Raw genomic sequence first — 19433 nt, forward strand, 5'->3', positions numbered from 1 at the left:
GTGGTTTGAGGCATATTTTCAGACCTTTCAACTACACTTCGATTTGTACATTTCCTTTATGTCACGGTAAAGTATGTTTGTGAAGTGTTTGAATAATAAGTAACATTTATTTTGTAATGGTATATATGTCATAATTTTAAGTAAGACAAAGCAAAATATAAAATTGTTCATACAGTGTAATAGCAGCTCTGTAAAAAATCATCAAAAACCATGGACATTTTCTGCCAGAAGTAGAAAAATCCATCCTAACATTTATATAGAATCTCAAGGGACTTTGAATAGCTAAAACAATTTTGAAAAAAAGGAAAATTGAAAGACTCATACTTCCTGATTTCAAAACTTACAATGAAGCTATAGTAATCCAAACAGTAGTATAGACCATCGATGTATAAGAAGCCCAGAAATAAATCATCATATATAGGGTCACATGATTTCCAACAGGAGTGCCAAGACCATCCAATGAGGAAAGAATAGTTTTTTTTCAACAAATGGTATTGGGAAAACTATATCCACATACAGAAGAATGAAGTGGGGCCTTTACTTTACAACACCACCTACAAAAATTAACTCAAAATGGATCAAAGACCCAAATGTAAGAGTTAAAACTAGAAAACTCTTAGAAGAACACATAGGAGGAAGGCTTCATGGAAATAGGGTTTGGTAGTGATTTTTTTTTATATGACATGGAAAACACAGGCAACAAAAGAAAAAAATAGATAAATTAGACTACATCAAAATTGAAAACTTTGGGCATCAAAGGCACAATCAGCAGAGTGAAAAGGAAACCTAGAAATGAGAACAAATATTTGCAAATCATGTAGCTGACAATGAGTTAATATCCAGACTATATAAAGAACAACTGTAACTCAACAACAAAAAAACAACCCAATTAAAAAATGGGCAGAGCATTAGCATTTGAAAGAACAATTTTGGAAACTTAAAGCTCAGTTAATTTGGATCTGTTATTTGATTTATCCATTAAAGTTTTTTGTTGTTGTTTAAAGTGCTTATCAGCATAATGATAAATGTCACGCACATTTGTGAAGAAACATCCTTTTTGGTCCCTTTTGGGAATGGCAGGCACTCCTTGATCTTTATGAATGACAGGTTACTGTTTTGCCTTACTTTATGTAGTGGAATAAAGCAGACAAAGCTTGAAAAAAATGGGCAAAGTTTGAATAGACATTTCTCCAAAGAAGATACACAAATGGCAATGAGTACAGAAAAAGTCTCCAACATCACTAATCATTACAGAAATGCAGATCAAAAGCACAATGAGATACTACCTCGCACCCATTAAGATGGCTACCATGAAAAAAAAGCAGAAAATAACATGTTGGAAAGGTTGTGGAGAAATCAGAACTCTTGTGCACTATTGACAGGATGTCACTGTATGGTAGTTCCTCAGAATGTTAAAAATAGAATTACCATATGATCTAGGAATTTCACTCCAAATACACCTAAAAGAATTGAAAGCAGGAACTCAAGGAGATATTTGTATACTCATGTCCATTACATGATCAGCAATAGCCAAAATATGGAAGCAGTCCACTGAATGGATGAATGGAGAAACCAAATTTGTATGTACATGCAATAAAATATTATTCCACCTTAAAAAGGAAGGCAATTCTGACATATGGATGAACATTGAGGACATTATGCTGAGTGAAAGAAGCCAGGCACAAGAGGACAAATACAGCATGATATCACTTATATGAAGTACCTAGAGTAGTCACATTGATAGACACAAAAAGGAAAATGGTGTTTGCCAGGGGCTGGGGAAGACAGAAATGGGAGTTATTGTTTACCGGGTGCAGAGTTTCAAATTTGTGAGATAAAAAAGACTTCTGTGGATGGATGGTAGTTATTGCAGTGCAACAATATGAATGTACTTAATACCATTGAAATGTGCACTTAAAATTGTTAAGATGGTACATTTTACATTATGTGTATTTTACCACAATTTTAAAAAACTATTGAAGAATAATCAGAAGGAAATACAATAAAATGTGGAATGTTTGTCTCTAAGTGGTACTTTTCTACTATTTTCCTCTTCTTTTCCTATTTTCTACAATGACTATGTATTGCTATGTAGTTAGGAAAAAATAACTTAATTCAAAAGTTTCATAGAAAACTTACCCAAAGTTTGAGTTCATTGGATTTCAATCCATTCCTGATTTAGAAGAACTTCCTAGTTAAGAAAAAGACATAAAAACAGAGGACTTTGTTATAATTAGAGAATAAACAGAAGAAGGAATAATCTCTACTCTATTTCCTGCATTATATCATGAGCATTGTTGCATGTTTGCTATTTGAAACATCGGATAAGGGAACAGGAAGGTCAAGTTCCTGAGTTGCAAATGAGTGCGGAGAAGTTACAATTGTATCATCACTGTCCATCACTTTAGATATAAAAGGAAAAAGAATGTCACATCAAGGGAGACCAGATCCTGCCCAGAGTGCTTGACTGGGGGACAAACCTCTTTTGGTTTCCTGCCTCCCTTAAATAGGGGAAAGGGCTTCAAATTTCTCCTTAAACTTTTGAAGAAGTTCAACCATAAAGAAGAGAAAACTCACCATCAGAGGATCAAACTATCAGTGGTGGTCATATCTGATAATTTCATTACGCATGAAATAAAAGGAGTTTGCTGAAAAACCTTTGGGGTTGATACGTTATCTCCTGGAGTTCTGAAACTTTCATCCACTGACTTTAAAAAAGTCTCTTTACTACTTTTGGGGCCTGCCAGAAAAATGGGAATCCCCCAGTTATTTATACAAAAATGTTGCTAACGAAGTTTGCAATAATAATTACTACTTTATCGTATATTAAAATGACAATGTGGCCGGGCACAGTATCTTGCACCTGTAATCCCAGCACTTCGGGAGGCTGAGGCAGGCAGATCACGTGAGGTCAAGAGTTCAAGACCAGTCTGGCCAAAACATGGCGAAACCTCATCTCTACTAAAAATACAAAATTAGCCAGGTGTGGTGGGGTGTGCCTGTAATCTCAGCTACTCAGGAGGCTGAGGCAGGAGAATCGTTTGAATCCAGGAAGCAGAAGTTGCAGTGAGCCAAGATCAGGCCACTGTACTCCAGCCTGGGCAACAGAGCAAGGCCGTCTCAAAAAAAAAAAAAAAAAAAAAAAAAAGGCAATGGATTACTCTTCCCAGTAATTTACATTTTTTCACCTCTCCTATAACCCTCTCAAAGGCCAGCTTATTCTCCTACAGCCCCTAAACCACCATCCTAGATAGAGGTCTCCTGTTCTTAACTGCCGCTTATGAACCTTGCTTTCACACACTCCTATCCCCAACTTTGGAATTCATGTCACCAGATTCTATTCTCCCACTGCCCTTCATTGTTGCTATCAGCTGCCAGTTCTCAGGGCATTTTGGCTCCTGGATCACTTGGTCTCCACAAACCACTCTTATTCTTGGATATTTCAATAATCATGTGATGATCCAGGACTCTCTGTTCCTTGAAATCGTTTCTTCCAAAGATGTCCTTGACACAACCTCAGTCATTCACTTCCATGGTCATACAGCCTAAACTTTGTTATCATCAATCACAGCAACTCTTCCAGATTTTCGAATTCATGAATCTCTCTCTCTATTCACTAGTACCCATCTTGTCCCCTTTTAGTCTCCAAAATCCAATAATCCTAAAATCCCACTGGGACCTCGAATCTATGGATCCTATTCCTGAACTCTTACTGTTCTTTTATGATCTGTTTACCTTCTGCTCACTTAGGTGACTATTTCATTCTGTCTCTTCCTCCTCCACCCTCATCCTTACCAGACAAGGACTTCCACAGGCTACCACTCCCTTCTACGAATCTAACGGCAGCTGCACCCCATACTCTGTCAACCCTTTGGCTACCAGAGAGGGACCACCCATGCTCTTATCTAAAACCAAGAACTCCATTTGGGCACTAAGTCCACCTGTGTTTCTATTCAAGGGCAGCAGCATTTCTCTCTTCTTCCTCTCTCAATCTTTTACATCGTCAAGCTTTTGCTGTCCTTTGCCTCATTCCTATCTGTTTACAAGCATGCCATTATTTCTTTCATCTTAGAAGAAAAATCTCTTCATCTCACTTTCATCAGTAGTTATTGTCTTTTTTAGCAAAATTCCTTGAAAGAATTGTCTCTACTTGAGCTTCCAACCTCTCCCTTCCCATTCTCTTTTAAACGCATTCTAATTCGACTTTTGTCCCATTATGCCACGGAAACTAATTTTGTCAAAGTCACTGATCAACTCCATGTTGCTAATTCCAGCCCTCAATTATTATTATTATTACTTTTTTTGAGATGGAGTCACCGTCTGTCACCCAGGCTGGAGAACAATGGGGCAATCTTGACTCACTACAACCTCCCTCCCAGGTTCAAGTGATTCTTCTGCCTCAGCCTCCCGAGTAGCTGCGATTACAGGCATTTGCTGCCACACCTGACTAATTTTTGTATTTTTAGTAGAGATGGGTTTTCACCATGTTGGCCAGTCTGGTCTCGAACTCCTGACATCAAGTGATTCACCTGCCCCGGCCTCCCAAAGTGTTGGGATTACAGGCGTGAGCCACCATGCCTGGCCTCTAGCAGTCAATTCTTACTCCTTATTTTAGTTGACCTGCCAAAAATGTGTGACGTGGAACCTCTCTCCTCTGCTGTGTTCCAGGAAACCATACTCTCTTGGTTTTCCTCCTGTATTACTGATCACTCCTTAGTCTTTTTGGCTGGTTCCTGCTCTTCTTCTAGATCCCTTGATGTTGGAATATGCAAAGGCTCAGTCTCAAACTATCTTCCTTTCTCCATCTAAACCTATTCCTTGGTGATTTCATTCAGTTCATGGTTGTAAATACCACATATGTATTAGTAATCATCAAATTCCTATCTCCAGCCCAAACTTCACCTTAAACTTCAGATGCATATCTTCAAATGTTAACTTGGTATCTGCAGTTGAGTTCACATTGAACCCCTGGTTGGCCTCTGTTAATGACTGAACCTTGTCAGCAGAGTGAAATGAAAGGCCAACTGTTGATGAGCTGGGCATTCAAAAGAGGCTGAATAGGAGCAGGTGGGGTGACCGGAAGGGTCATGCCTTGTGGAAGGAACTTGGCTGGAAGGAACTGCTTGGCTTCCTCCTGTTCACTTTCAATTTGTGCATGGGCAGCTGTAGTCTTAACAAGGTTTTCTCCTGACAACTATGACTTGCGGGGATAACTGTCTTGAGACACTGTGGGACTTCTGAAACCTGTTTGCTGCAATAATAACTAAGGCTTTTCTGTTCTTTCACTGTGACTTCCTTTTTCACACACAATAACTACTGGCTTGCAAATGAGAGGTATTACCAGCCTACTCAATGTTTCCAGATTTCTGACAAGGGCTAGATAAAGAAGTATTTAAATCATTAAAATCTTAAAGAGTCTCTGTGCTGTAGTTGTCTTTAATATATTTTTAAGAATCTAGGCCAGGCGCGGTGGCTCACACCTGTAATCCCAGCACTTTGGGAGGCCGAGGTGGGCGGATCACGAGGTCAGGAGATCGAGACCATCCTGACTAACACGGTGAAACCCCGTCTCTACCAAAAATACAAAAAAATTAGCCAGGCGTGGTTCCGGGAGCCTGTAGTCTCAGTTACACGCAAGGCTGAGGCAGGAGAATGGTGTGAACCCAGGAGGCGGAGCTTACAGTGAGCCAAGATCACGCCACTGCACTCCAGCCTGGGCTACAGAGCAAGACTCCATCTCAAAAAAAAAAAAAAAAAAAAGAATCTAGATTTTTGAAACATAGTATCATCAGAAAGCAAAACAGTGTCATTGTAAAAAAATTTGGAGAAAAATAATATATAAAAGAACATAAGAATTATCTATGATCCCACTAAGAAATAAGCACTATGAATATTTTATTAGTTTTTCTTTGTATAGCTATAGTATTTATAATGAAATTTTAAAAAGTGTAAGTTTTCAAAATTTAACTAAGTATTCTTTGTCTGACTACAATTGACCAGTCTTTGTGCCTCTACATTGAGATGCCCAGGTGTACTCAGAAATGATTTAGCAAAACACTGTGTCCCCCTGTGTGTTTTGGTGTGTGCGCTTCCTCTCACTCATGTTACAGTTAACGTGGTAATGTTTCCACACGTGCTATCTTCTGTTTTTCTTTCAGCCTTGCTTTAAAGCTGGACATCCTCACCACTCTGCCTGCCCCGACCTACTTAACACAAATGACTAACCCCGATAGCCAAGCATCATCGGTGAGTGCCAACCTTTATCAAAACCCTTTCCTAGAAAAGATCTCTGATATCTTGGTATCGGGCAGGCATGGCGCAGTTGATAGCTGGAAGGAGGGAGTGGGGTAAGGCTAGATCCTCCCCTGGAGCTGGCTGTGAAAGTCAGGAAGGCACCTTGAAGGACAGACAGGGCTTCAGGTTCTTGGGAGAGCGTGCTCTGGCAAGTGTGTCATCTCAGGCAAAGCAGATCTAAACAGACAATTGGCAGTTCTGGTAACCAGCAGGGTTAGAATGGATTAAGCACGCAGCCTGAGGTAGAGAGATGGAGTCATGCTAACAGCCTAGCATAGCAAGGAGGTGGAAATAGTAATCATTACCATTTATTGAGTAAATACTGCTACCAATAATGGTCAACTCATAAAACTGTAGTGAGTATTAAGATAACGTATATAAGCATTGTAACAGAAAGGCTGACACACGGAACATGCTTAACAAATACTTATTGAAGAATAATGCATGCCACTTATTGTTATTAACTATCATTATTCAGCACTGCTGAACAGATGAGAGTGTCATTTAGGGTGGGGGAAGGGGGCTGCTTCCTTACATCTTTAAACACTGCCTGCTCATGGATTTCCTCCACCCCATGATCTATCCAGTTCATGGTGGATCCCAACCACATGGTAAATCTCCTGCTTCCAAGTGAGTGCTTTTTTGCATTTATTGCACACTAGGTAACCTGGGTTCTAATCCCGACTCCATCACAAACCAGCTATGTGTGAACTTGCGAAGTCAACTTTCCCTGCTAGACCTCAGTTTCCTCCTATCTAAAGTTGGGGATTTTTGCTAAAGTCTTTAAAGTCCCTTTTGATTCTGTGATTCTGTAGTGCTACTTCCACCCTCCCAAAGTTCAGCAGCAGGTGACCAGGGATCAGTGCCAGCCTGGTCTGCTACAGCAGGATATACGTAGACTCAATTTGTTTCTATCAAGCATTGCTATAAGGGTCTGAATATATTAACTCATTTAATTAAAAAAAAAAAAACTTAAGGAAAAGGGACGTTGTTATCCTCATGTTATGGATGAGAAAATTAAGGCCCTTAGTGATTAACTTAGTCATGGCCAAAAAGCAAGGAAGAGACAAAGCTGATACTAACACAGGCAGTCAATGTATCATATTAAAAGCATCCTGTCCTACAGGTTCCCATTTACACTTGATAAAGGTATCCTAGATTAGGTGTTATTTTGAATAGATAGTAAAGTCTTGTTTTTAAATAACCTGATAGAACAAGAGCAAAAACTTGGCCATGCTATGGATAAGCTGCTTTAAAACACACACCTGCTGATACAGAATCTATAGTATTCATTTTGGGACTCTTTAAATATATTTAAATGGAGCAAATATTCAGGGTGTGTTGTTTTGTTATGTAACACCAAATCAAAGGAGGCATCTGGAAGGATCTGGAGCCTTTCAAATGTTACAACCTTCTACCATTTCTAGTTGAGCAGGTGTTATTATATACTTATGAGAAAATAGATGCCGTTCTTCAAGTGTTATGTTGATGAATTTATGAATTAATTTTTCAACTTAACCCATGGGGTAAATTTCCTTTGTGAGCTAGAGAGTTTTAACAGTGTTAAGTCTCATTGACTTGTATGACTGCTTTCTACCAAAGTCAGTGGCCACTTTGTGCTGTTAGGTTAGCCATTTCTTAGCACGCAGAGCTTTTCTCTACTCAAGAACTTATTGAAATAAATTGTGATGATTTCTTCTTCATCTCTGTACACAACTAGCTCTTTTTGAAGATCAAGACTATATATATTTTTATCTCTGAATTCCTAGTACCTAGCCCAATGCATGACTCATTGTAGGTGGACAATACAGAAAAAAAATTGAGCAGGACAGTAGAGATCCATGAAATTTTATTTATTTAGCAAATCTGTATTGTCCACCTACAATGCGTCATGCATTGGGCTAGGTACTAGGAATTGAGAGATTTAAAATATACAGTCTTGATCTTCAAAAAGAGCTAGTTGTGTACAGAGATGAAGAAGAAATCATTACAACTTATTTCAATAAGTTCTTGAGTAGAGAAAAGCTCTGGGTCCTAAGAAATGGCTAACCTAACAGGACAAAGTGGCCACCGACTTTGGTAGAAAGCAGTCATATAAGTCAAGTCTTCCCAGGGGTAGTGATGTTTGAGCTGGGTCCTAGAAATAAAATAGGCCACAAAGGAAGGAAATGGTCTTGCAAGCAGGAAAAATAATAGTGGTGACAAGAGTATGGCATGGTTGGGAAAGAACAAGTAGCTTGACACTACTGAAGTTTAGCTTCATCTGGGGTGTTGGAGAGGAATAAAAGATGTGGCTGGAGAAGCATGTATCTGGGAAATCAAGAAGGCTATAAAGATATGTGCTCAGAAAAGGAGGCCTCTGAACAGCATGATCTGATACAAATTGTTCAAAAACAGCCCTGCACCCAGACTAGAGATGGAGGAGATCAGGGTATGGTGCAGGATGCTGAGGGCCTGAACCAAGTGAGAATGGATTGATATGGTAGATTCAAAAGATATTTAGAGAATGGAATCAATGTGACTTCAAAATTGATTAGCTATTGTTGATTTTTTAAAAAATAAGACATCTAGGGTGACTTCAAAGTTTTTGGCTTGGCTGAATCTAGGGTGAATTTTAGTGCCAGACAGTAATATAAAAAGTACTGGTGGAGGCAGTAAATGATGAGTTCAATTTTGAAAATGTTATATGTGAGATGCCTGTGGAATGCAGAGTAGAAATGGTAAGTAAGCATTTGGATAGGAGTCTAGACTCAGGGAGAGGAATGGCAGGGCCTTTAATATGTTAGTGTTAAGTACATCCAAGGTGAACATACAGCAAGAGAGAAAGAGGGTAGAGAGCAGAATCTAACATGTATAATGGGGCAGAGAAATAAAATAGAGAAGTAAGAGCAGCCAGAGACGTGGGAGAAAGATCAGAAGATCAGATGTGGCAGGAAGATCACTCAAGGTGATATGGAAACCAAAGGAGGGAATTTAGAGAAAAAGAGTTAGTATCATAATAGTGTCATAATTGCAGAGAGAGAGAGAGAAAATAAAGTCTAAAAATCAGCCTTTGGGTTTGTCTCCTGGGAAGCCTCTGATACATGAATCTAAGTAAGTTCAGGGCAAATGCCAGATTGCAGGGAGGTAGAAGTAAAAGGTGAAGAAATGGAGCTGAGGAGTAGAGGTTTGTCTATGGAGAAGTGTGGCTGAAAGGCACAGGAGAGAAAGGGAAGTAGCCCAAGAGGGATGCAGCCACAAAAAGGGGTTCGTTTGTTTGTTTGCTTTTTTCAGGATACTCACACTTAAGCATGCTTAATAACGCAGCAGAGGGCTGAGAAGGCAGCGTCCTCCAGAAAGAGGAAAAAGGAAGGGAACAGACTCCAGTTGTAAGGATTGGTTTGCTTTGCCTTGGGGAGGCAGGACGCCCTTTTTACTGAAACCGACAGGAAAGAGGCAGAGGTGCCCTGGTTGTGTGAGGTTTTTAAGTAGAGGGCAGGGGAAGGGGAGGAAGGAAGTTGGTGGAGTTACCTGCTTTTAGGCTGAGAGTAAGAAGTGAGGTGGCAGAACTGAGGCTTGAGGAGAATGAAAAACTTTCAGAAGAGTCCCTGAGAGGAGTGGCCCGGGAAGCTGCCCATCCAGGTAGCACCAAGGGTCCAGCTGAGAGTGTGACCAAGAATTTTAGTGGCATTAATTGTGTGGCGTTTTCTCCAGAAGCCTTTAGGAGTCCAGATGGGGGAGCAGATAAGGCAGTGGGTGGATTAATTAAGAGCTGGGGTTTTGTTGAATAGGCTGAGCAGAAAACCAAGAGAAAAATAGTAGCCATGGTGGTAGTCACTGTGATATTAACTACCCTTTATTAAGCACTTACGATTGTGCTTAATCATTATGCTTAAGGACTGAGGGGCCTGTGGGAACAGGTAAGTGATGGCTCAGAGGAATGGTGACTGGGAGAAATGAGGGCGGGGACCAGCACCTAGAGGTCTTGACAGATGGGCTAACGAAAGCAGAGATGAAGAACGAAGGCGGTTTTTTAGGGAGTTGGATACTGAAGTATAAAATTTGAGAGCTAGACCCTGTCTCAGGGACTGTAAGCTCCAGGATATGAATCTGAGAGTCAGCGGTGAAGGAGGAGAAGGGTTTTCAAGTCACTTTTTGACTCACTCGAGTGAAAGAGGTCATCGAGTGAAGGTTCAGTTGTCCTCAAAGACACTGGAATTGGATGATGGGAGGATACGGGGTGAAAATGCATCTATAAATCGATAGCTCACTCAGGCTCTAAAATGTGAGCCTAGTCCAGAGGTAGAACTTGCAGTGAGCCGTGAACACAATCACATCACTGCACTCCAACCAGGACAGCAGAGCGAGCCCCTGTCTAATAAATACATACGTAAATAAATAAATAAAATGTGAGACTGCTGTTGCAGAATATATGGTATCTTCTATATCCCATGTATCAAATGCCCCAGAGCATTTCTCTTCCTACAAGTCTCTATCACAAGTGCTTGATGAACATTCTGGTGAGAACACGTGCTTGGAAATAAGGTGATCAGAGGTCACTTTACTGAGTGAAAATATATTCAAGGGATGTGCCCCAAGAAGGACCCACAGAGAGCTAGAAAGAGCAGAAGGCTAGAAGGAGAGCCTATGTCCATCAGTGACAGATTGGATTAAGAAAATGTGGCACATATACACCATGGAATACTATGCAGCCATCAAAAAGGATGAGTTTGTGTCCTTTGTAGGGACATGGATGCACCTGGAAACCATCATTCTTAGCAATCTATCACAAGAACAGAAAACCAAACACCGCATGTTCTCACTCATAGGTGGGAACTGAACAATGAGATCACTTGGACTCAGGAAGGGGAACATCACACACAGGGGCCTGTCATGGGGAGGGGGGGGGGGGGGGGGGGGGGGGGGGGGAGGGATTGCATTGGGAGTTATACCTGATGTAAATGACAAGTTGATGGGTGCAGCACACCAACATGGCACAAGTATACATATGTAACAAACCTGCACGTTATGCACATGTACCCTACAACTTAAAGTATAATAATAAATAAATAAATAAATAAATAAATAAATAAATAAAAAGAAGGAGAGCCTAACCTTATCTACATAATGGTGCGGGAGTCTGTATAGCACGGAATTAACAGAGTAAGGGTGCTTCTAACAGCTGCTGAGCTGCCCTGGCAAGCTGTACCTTCAGAAGCCTAAACCAAGTTTCTCATGTCCCAAGGAAGAGGGTAGGTTTAGAGTAACAGGAAATCTAGGCTCAAAGGGCTTCAAATGTTGCTTATTGAGTAACCTGCAATCTTCAGAAGTGTATGTCAAAACTAATACATTAATATCTCAAAAGAGATGTTACCACTTACAGTTTATTATCTTTCACAATAATTATTTGGGGCATGACCTCAGGGAAGAACATTTCTTGGTAATGATATAGTTATCTTGGAAAATGATGACTGGTTGACCAGCAGTGTCCAAACCTTAATTAGAGCTGAAGTTATTATGAAGAAATGCCAACTAAAAGGACACATGATGAGGTTCTAAAATTTTTTGTAGAAAAAAAGGTAATTACGAATGGACAAGGCTTTTGTTGGCAATTCTGCAGATATTCTGGGTGCATATTATGCACTGATGGAGAAAGCACCACAGTAACCAGATGTGCTGGGGTTAAAGTCAAAGTAGTGCTGGGTGAGCCAGTGACACAATGCACTTTGAGGTGCAGTAGGAGAATATACAAAGACATGACAAAATTGAATATAAGTACATTGTGTGCAGATATAAATTACTAAATCCAAAATATGGAAATCCATAAGAACAAGAAATGGGTTAAGAAGTTATTTGCACACAGGTCAGGCCAAATTTCCATTCCCCCTTCCCTGCCTTTTTTTTTTTTTTTATTTTTAAGCCAAAAGAATTATTAGACTGAAGTGAAAGTTACAGTTGACAGAGAAGCAATCAACACAAGAAAAATGAACCGATAGTAAGTGTTTCGATTGGTATTTCCTTCTCTGTTCACTGACTTTGCTGCACCCGCTTGTTCCTAGCACTAAGACTCAGTCCTCTCTTCTTTCACGTAGCTGGTTATTTGTATGCCAAATAAAAAGAAGGAAAAACTTTTATCTTCCAAAGCTGCATAGTTTTATTTACTATCTAATAATAGCAATATAGTTCTATTTAATAAATTACATTTGTTTTCTCAAAAAATGATGTAAGTATATTATATAATAATTTTAAAATCTTATGTAAGAATATCATGTTATGTAGAAAGAAATAGAAGGAAGGGAAAAAGACAATCTATCACTATAAGACAACAATCACTTTCAGACTATTTCTGAATTTATATCTATACCATTTTATGTAAATAGTTGTGTACATACAAGTTATTCAATCCTGAATCTGTTTTTCTTTTCTTTTTTTTTTGAGACGGAGTCTCGCTCTGTCGCCCAGGCTGGAGTGCAGTGGCCGGATCTCAGCTCACTGCAAGCTCCACCTCCCGGGTTCGGGCCATTCTCCTGTCTCAGCCTCCTGAGTAGCTGGGACTACAGGCGCCCGCCACCTTGCCCGGCTAGTTTTTTTGTATTTTTTAGTAGAGACGGGGTTTCACCGTGTTAGCCAGGATGGTCTCGATCTCCTGACCTAGTGATCCGCCCGTCTCGGCCTCCCCTGAATCTGTTTTTCAATTAGTATTTTCTGTGCTGGTACTATCTTTTTATCCTATCATGTTTTTGGGTACTGTATCGTTTGCTTAACCTCCCCCTTTTATGAGAATGATTGCAATTATTTGTTATTATAACTTTATGGTGAACATGTTTGCCAATTATTCCCTTATCTAGAATTATTTCCTCCTTAGGATGGACTCCCAGAAATGAAATTATTGCATATAGCCATTGGCACATACTATGGTCCATTAATAGCCCTTGATCTAGATAACATTTAAAGTCCCCCCTGCCCCTGAGTTCAGAAGTTCAGTGAAACAAGCAGAATGAACCTGTAGTATTCACGCTGAGACATTTCACCCTTTCTATCACTCTTATTTGAAAAAATATTGGCTATCTTCTGCATCCCTTCAATTGTATAATAATTTACGAGGAAATACAATGGTTTATTAGACTATAGGTCTGATAAAGATTTGATAAAATATTTCTCTGTCAAATATTTTGTACATCTACACTTAGGAAATTGAACAGATTGCACTATCAACTGAGCTCTGTAACCAAGGCCCAGTAAAGTTCAAAGATACTGCACTGGCTAAGAAAATACCCACTTCTCAAATGCATTAGTGTAGCATGTCTGAAACTTTAGCCATTTGCATGCCATCTTCATAACTTTTGCCAAATCTGCAGATTACCTGTAATATTATGTATTTAATCATTTCCTTAAAATCAATAGTAAATTAGCTCAACTTCTTACTTAACACTTTCCTAAACAATAGTTTTCATTAAATTCTAGGTTTTATAAGCAAATTATGTTTTTAATTTATATTAAGCTAGCAAATAACTCATATTTTTTAAGTTTAGACATGTACTGCCTAAAATCAGTAGCATGTATCCCATACTTAGGAAAAGTTGTATTTATATTTATCTGATATTTAAGTTATAATCATCTCTTCTTTTCTTCAGACATAGAAGAATGATAGCACCAGATAATATTCTTACCTGTAAGTTTTTAAAGTTTGTCTATCCCACAGTTCTCTCTATATAAAGCATATTACAACATTCTGCAAAAATAGTTGTCACCATCAATAACAAGAAACAAAGACTCCCCCATATAGAGAGGCGACAAATACAATACAAAATGCAAAAAAACCCACAAAAATGTGGAATGTATTTTCACCAAAAGTTTAAATGCTCATTCCTTTAAGAGTTCTTCAATCCACAGGCATTTAAAATTTCAAGAAAGAGAATCATTTACAATGAACAGTTTATGCCAAAAAGCCATCATTCTCTGCAATAGATTAGAGAACAATAAAAGCAGTTCATGCCTCGTGTTCGTGGTAAAGGGATCAGTAAAATTGTTTGGGATAGGAGGTGCCATGGGACTTCAGAAATATCTTAAAATGCACAGGAAAACTGCAGGCTCTAAATCCAAACCTAGATCACATGGCACTTGCTGGGAGGAACTGTTACAGCTTAACACATCAACCAAGCTCATCACAGTATTATTTTATATGATAATGCCTAATATCCATCATCATTTACACATGCCTTTTCTTTAGAGCTTAAAATAGATTTTGAAAAGTTTAAAGTAATTATTGGCTTCCTACTCATGCAGATAGAGATGCTATACAATTTTGGTGTCTTCTTGGGGGAAGAATTTAAGGGATTCATCTCAGATTTAAAAGATCTTTGATATGGGGAATAAGTTATTTCTAAAATAATTTTAAGTATTTTGTTTCTCTTGAGGCTTGAGGTTGATAGGGTGGGAAGGAGGTGGAAAGAGAGAAGTAAATTATTTTGGTCACCAGACAAAGACTGGACTTGACATTGGTCTGGAGTCTAGAGTGTATCCCAAGTGCATAAATTATACCCCAATTCAAATGGATATTGTTTCTTATAAGAGAATTAGTAGCACAAAGTGAAAAGAAAGTAAAAGGGAGAGAGAGAGAGAGAGAGAGAGAGCGAGAAGTATATATTGCAAACAGAGATGCCATTATATTGCGACATAAAGTCCTCTGCTTCCTGATCCTGCCTCTGTTTGCACCCTCACCCACCCTCAAATCCCAAACCGTCTTAAAGGTTTTAATTTGTGGCTTTCCAAAGTACTCTAAAGCACTCATTTCAAACACTAGAATTTTTTAATGAAAGGACTCTTCTAAATAGACATGCAAAGGAATTTAATTTTTCTAGATGCTTTATCTCTAAACAATGCTTCCACGCACTCAGAATTCCCATCAATTCTCCCCATATCTGATGAGTAAGTCTCGTGCCCTATCTACCTGTTTCCTAGCAAAATTACTGATGCCGTCATAAAAGTGGTAGTTTCTATCATTACCTATGTATTCCAGGCCAAAGTCATAAGAGTTATTTTTTTTCAAATAAATAATCCTAACAATCCTTTAATTAAACATCTCAATTAAGTGAAAGTAAGACCAGAAGCTTAGTGATTTAAGAACCTTGTTATTAAAACCTTATGAAAAACTGGTTTGCTTTCTCCCCTTCACAACGACTACAGTTTACTATTGTAGGTAACTCTTCCCTTCTCTCCCTCCTCTTCCCCACTCCACCCCCTTCACCCCACCAACTCACCCTCCCCTTTCTGGAAAGTTTCTATTACAGAAGTGCCAAGGTTCTTAGAGCTCTAAAGTTATTTAAATGTAGACAAGATCAGCAGATGGAAACCGAGTCAACACTTAAGAAAAATACTTCTTCATATATTATGCCATCTACTATGTTTTGTCATTTAAAAGATGATACTCACTTTTATCTTGAAGAGGAAAAATACTTTAAGACCAGCAAATCTAACTCGGAGCAGAGTGAATTCTGGTACAGCCTCTTTGAAATACACTGTTTCTCATAAATGGCATCAGTTTCAGGAAGTAGGAAAAAAAAAAAAAAAAAAAAAAAAACAACAAATCCTGTGACTGTCTCAGAATATGGTTGTGTAATTCAATTCCGGGACTTTCAGCAATCTTGCACCATAAGACACACCCCTTTAGGAATTGCTTCAGCGAAAGGTATTCTGGGAACAGAAAAGTTCCTTCTCCTAATGAAAGTGAAAGAAAAACTTATTATTTAGACTAAGAATGGAGAGTCCTCTTAGAGCCAAGAAGAGAGAATGTCAGTAAGAAACAATGAACGTGACATTGTTGAAATCTATTATGAAAAGACAGACGCACACTAAGGCTTCATTCTGTGCTCTGTCTTCAAAGTGAGCTTGCTATCACAGAGACACACGTATTACTAGGTTTATTTGAATTGGTAAAGAAAGTTAGGACTTTTTGGATAGAATATGTGATTAGGCTGACTAGTTTGACAGTGAAGAGTGTCTTATTGAGTTACACAGTGGACACTGTCCTTCAGTGGAACAACTGAAATCTGCAACTCGAAATTTTGACCAAAAAAACAAAAGTGCATAAGATTTCTAAACGTCAAAATATATGTTATTGGAAAAGCTATTGACATGAACAATATTTTAATTTTCTCAATCCTTTTCGAGCCTGCTGGGTTAAAGAAGTTTCCTCTAGAGTGAAGGAATCAGTTTTATTAACAGTAATTTGATAAATTTTGGTAAGGCCTTTGGTATACTTCCTAGAAACTGACAGAGTAAAGGACTCCAAAAGCTGGGTCATAAATGCTTTGGCAAGTCAATGGTTTACAACAAAATAGGAGGAAATAATTGAATAGTCAGCTGCTAGATCAATTAAAACACTTTTATTTGGTGATAGATCACTATGTAATGTTTAATATATGACCTTAGAAGTTTAAATAACCAAATGGCATTGCTATAACAAAATTCTATCTCTATTTATTTATGTAAACACAGTTCCTCTCCTCTTCCATGTGTATATTTTTGTGGAATGTTGTTTTGTTCTAACTACAAGTAATATTCATCCATGAACTAATTTTTTGAAACTCCACAAATCTTATTGAGAAACGCCTTTTGAATAAATTTTATCATTTAATATTCATCAAAACATATCATTTTATTTTTGTCTTTTTCAACAATTATGAATCAATACTTGTACAATTCAATTTTTAAGAACGTTTAATACTTAGAGTCTATGGTCACAGAAAATAGAAATGTTTAATTTCTTTTTTTCTTTTTTTTTTTGAGATGGAGTTTCACTCTTGTTGCCCAGGCTGGAGTGCAGTGGCACGATCTCAGCTCACTGCAGCCTCTGCCTCCTGGGTTCCAGCGATTCTCCTGCCTCAGCCTCTCAAGTTGCTGGTATCACAAGTGCCTGACAGCATGCCCAGCCAATTTTTTGTAGTTTTAGTAGAAGCAGGGTTTCACCATGTTGGTCAGGCTGGTCTCGAACTCCTGACCTCAGGTGATCTGTCCGCCTCGGCCTCCCAAAGTGCTGGGATTACAGGCATGAGCCACCGCACCCGGCCAGAAAGGTTTAATTTCAATATATACTTTTTTTGAGAGACAGAGTGTTGCTGTGTTGCCCAGGCTGGAGTACAGTGGCATGATCTCCACTCACTGCAACCTCCTGCCTCCTGGGTTCAAGTGATTCTCCTGCCTCAGCTTCCCAAGTAGCTGGGACTACAGGCACCCACCACCACACCCAGCTAATTTTTGTATTTTAGTAGAGACAGGGTTTCACCATATTGGCCAGGCTGGTCTTGAACTTCTGACCCTGGGTGATCTGCCTGCCTTAGTATCCCAAAGTGCTGGGATTACAGGCTTAAGCCACTGCACCCGGCCTACATATTTTACCGTAAAGAAATAGGACAGGCCGGGCGCGGTGGCTAACGCTTGTAATCCCGGCACTTTGGGAGGCCGAGGTGGGCGGATCATGAGGTCAGGAGGTCGAGACTATCCTGGCTAACACGGTGAAACCCCATCTCTACTAAAAATACAAAAAATTAGCCGGACATGGTGGCGGGCGCCTGTAGTCCCAGCTACTTGGGAGGCTGAAGCAGGAGAATGGCGTGAACCCGGGAGGCAGAGCTTGCAGTGAGCCGAGATCGCGCCACAGCACTCCAGCCTAGGCGACAGAGCCAGATTCCGCCTCAAGGAAAAAAAAAAAAAAAAGAAATAGGACAAAAACTTTCAAGTATATAAACTCTTTTATACTGGGATAAACTTCTATGGATGAAGTGAAATGAAACAGAAGCTTAAGGAAATACAGGAATGGTATAAAATTTCCATTTGTTAAAAAAGATATTGTGCATGTGTCTTTATTTTTAAATTTTTTTAATTTTAAACTTTTTTGAGACAGGGCTGTCACCCGGGCTGGAATGCAGTGGCACAATCACAGCTCACTGCAGTCTTGACCTCCTGGGATCAAGTGATCCTCCTGCTTCAGCCTCCGAAGTAGCTCGGACCACAGGTGTACACCATCACACCTGGCTAATTTTCATTTTTGTTTTTGTTTTTTGTTTTTTGTAAAGACAGTGTTTCTCCATGTTGCCCAGACTAGTCTCGAACTCCTGGGCTCAAATGATCTACCCGCCTGAGCCTCCCAAAGTGCTGGGACTATGGAAGTGAGCCACTGCGCCCAGCCTGTACATGTGTATTTAAGTGGGTGATGGGGAACATCAAATCACTAGGATATAAAATTTGTGTTGGATACATTTAAAAGAGTAACGCATGAGTTATGTTTATTCAACATCAGATTTAGACCCTTTGTATCTAAAGTTATAATGAAAGATGAATATCTACTTTATGTGAAGGAGTTAACTGTCTTTGCAAAATTCTATTTGGGGGTAGGAGAGCAAAAATGTTGGAAATACAGTGTTGAGGACGAAGGGCTTACATTTCAGAGCCTAAAAAAGGGCACTGCACACTTGAGTATGGAGAGAGAGGCAACGGCACGGATAGAAGAGGAGGGATCTCATACGAGACATTTAGCTTCCTTACAGTTTGGACAACAGTCAAGATTGTCTTCAGCAGGGATTCCTGGTAAGAGCCTTAGAGTCACGTAAAACACAAAGACAAAATGTCTCATTTATAATCCAGTGGTGAGTTTTAGTAAGATTTCAAAGATGGAAGTTTCATTACACAAATTTCAACTATTTTAAGTGATTGAGATGTACACCTATATAAGGCATACATTATGACACACAGGAAAACTGGCTGCAGCATCATATTCGTTTTGATTTTCTAGGTTTTATCATCTTGAATATAAAGTATAAAATGCTGATACAAGCTGATATCATTCGTTCATCTCAATAACATGTTTAGAGAATCTTTTGTGTCAAGTGCTACACTGGTGCTACAGATTCAGACTGTGCACACAAGCAGTGCCCTTAAGGCAATCACAGTGATCCATGGGTTAGTAGTGATGTGGCCAGATATTAGTCGGAAAAAAATTGGCAAGAGTTGGCTCATAATAGGAGGTCTTTGTGTTTCATTTTAAGGAATTTGGATATTTATATTGAAAACATAGAAAATTTGGGCTGGGCATGGTGGCTCACGCCTGTAATCCCACCACTTTGAGAGGCTGAGGCGGGTGGATCACGAGGTCAGGAGTTCAA

The 19433-nt window shown here is 39.2% G+C and overlaps 1 protein-coding gene across 6 annotated transcripts in view; it reads right to left on the reverse strand.

The window, feature by feature from the left end:
• Positions 1–15924, reverse strand: part of ALPK1 (alpha kinase 1) — a 137258-nt gene extending 121334 nt beyond the window's left edge. For all 6 annotated transcript variants that reach the window (XM_050791322.1, XM_050791318.1, XM_050791319.1 and 3 more), the window contains exons 1-2: positions 15706–15924; positions 2140–2191 (exon numbers count right to left, since the gene is read on the reverse strand). The gene's annotated coding sequence lies outside the window, so the exon portion shown is untranslated. The remainder of the gene's footprint in view (positions 1–2139; positions 2192–15705) is intronic.
• Positions 15925–19433: the final 3509 nt, after the last annotated feature.

Source organism: Macaca thibetana, chromosome 5 (genome assembly GCF_024542745.1).
Source record: "Macaca thibetana thibetana isolate TM-01 chromosome 5, ASM2454274v1, whole genome shotgun sequence".
Lineage (NCBI taxonomy): Eukaryota > Metazoa > Chordata > Mammalia > Primates > Cercopithecidae > Macaca > Macaca thibetana.